Source organism: Cebus imitator, unplaced genomic scaffold (genome assembly GCF_001604975.1).
Source record: "Cebus imitator isolate Cc_AM_T3 unplaced genomic scaffold, Cebus_imitator-1.0 Scaffold87, whole genome shotgun sequence".
In the NCBI taxonomy this organism is placed as follows: Eukaryota; Metazoa; Chordata; class Mammalia; order Primates; family Cebidae; genus Cebus; species Cebus imitator.
The window spans coordinates 6,481,439-6,482,796 of record NW_016107402.1 but is presented as its reverse complement, the minus strand read 5'-3'; the positions used below and the strand labels follow the sequence as shown (position 1 = coordinate 6,482,796).

At 51.0% G+C, this 1,358-nt stretch overlaps 1 protein-coding gene across 1 annotated transcript in view; it reads right to left on the bottom strand.

Moving 5' to 3' along the window:
• The window catches only part of GMEB1 (glucocorticoid modulatory element binding protein 1), a 49,901-nt gene that overhangs the window by 40,063 nt on the left and 8,480 nt on the right, over positions 1-1,358 (bottom strand). The window lies entirely within an intron of this gene.

Sequence of the window (1,358 nt, the reverse complement as noted above, 5' to 3'; positions counted from 1 at the left end):
TTTTTTAAGATGGAGTTTTGCTCTCGTTGCCCAGGCTGGAGTGCAATGGCGCGATCTCGGCTCACCACAACCTCCGCCTCCCAGATTCAAGTGATTCTCCTGCCTCAGCCGTCTCAGTTAGCTGGGATCACAGACATGGGCCAACATACCTGGATAATTTTTGTATTTTTGGTAGAGACAGGGTTTCTCCATGTTGGTCACACTGGTCTAGAACTCCTGACCTCAGGCGATCCACCTGCCTCGGCCTCCCAAAGTGCTGGGATTACAGGCATAAGCCACCGCACCGCACCCAGCCAAGTATTGCGTTTTGTTTTGTTTTGTTTTGTTTTTGAGACAAAGTCTCCCTCCGTTGCCCAGGCAGGAGTGCAGTGGCACAATCTCAGCTCAGTGTAACCTCCACCTCCTGGGTTCAAGCAATCCTCCTACCTCAGCCTCCCAAGTACCTGGAATTACAGGCATGCACTACCACGCCCAGCTAATTTTTAGTAGAGATGGAGTTTCACTATATTGGCCAGGCTGGCCTCAAACTCCTGACCTTGTGATCTGCCTGCCTCAGCCTCCCAAAGTGCTGAGATTACAGGCCTAAATCACCGCGTCTGGCTTTTTTTCTTTTGAGAAGTAGTCTAACTCTGTTGGCAGGCTGGAGTAGAGTGGCGCAATCTCAGCTCACTGAAACCTCCACCTCCCAGGTTCAGGCAATTCTCCTACCTCAGCCTCCTGAGTAGCTGGGACTACAGGTGCAAGCCACTGTGCCCGGCTAATTTTTGTAATTTTTTTTTTTTTTTGAGACAAGAGTCTCACTTTATCACCCAAGCTCAAGTGCAATGGCACAATCTCGGCTCACTGCAACCCCTGCCTCCTGGGTTCAAGCCATTCTCCTGCCTCAGCCTCCCGAGTAGCTGGAATTACAGGCTTGCGTAATCATGCCGGACTAGTTTTTTTATTTTTAGTAGAAATGAGGTTTCACCATGTTGGCCAGGCTGGTTTCAAACCCCTGACCTCATGATCTGCCCACCTTGGCCTCCCAAAGTACTGGGATTATAGACGTGAACCACTCTACCCGGCCTGGTCTCCATCTCTTGACCTCATGATCTGTCTGCCTTGGCCTCCCAAAGTGCTGGGATTACAGGCGTGACCCACCACGCCTGACCAGGATTGCTTTTCTTTTTCAGCAACTCCCCCATGGCTAGCACAGGGCCCAGGATGGGTGTGTAATAAATGGTTTTCAAATATCAGACTTACGTTTTATCTACAAAACTGCTTATCTGGGCCGGGCGCGGTGGCTCAAGCCTGTAATCCCAGCACTTTGGGAGGCCGAGGCGGGTGGATCACGAGGTCAAGAGATCGAGACCATCCTG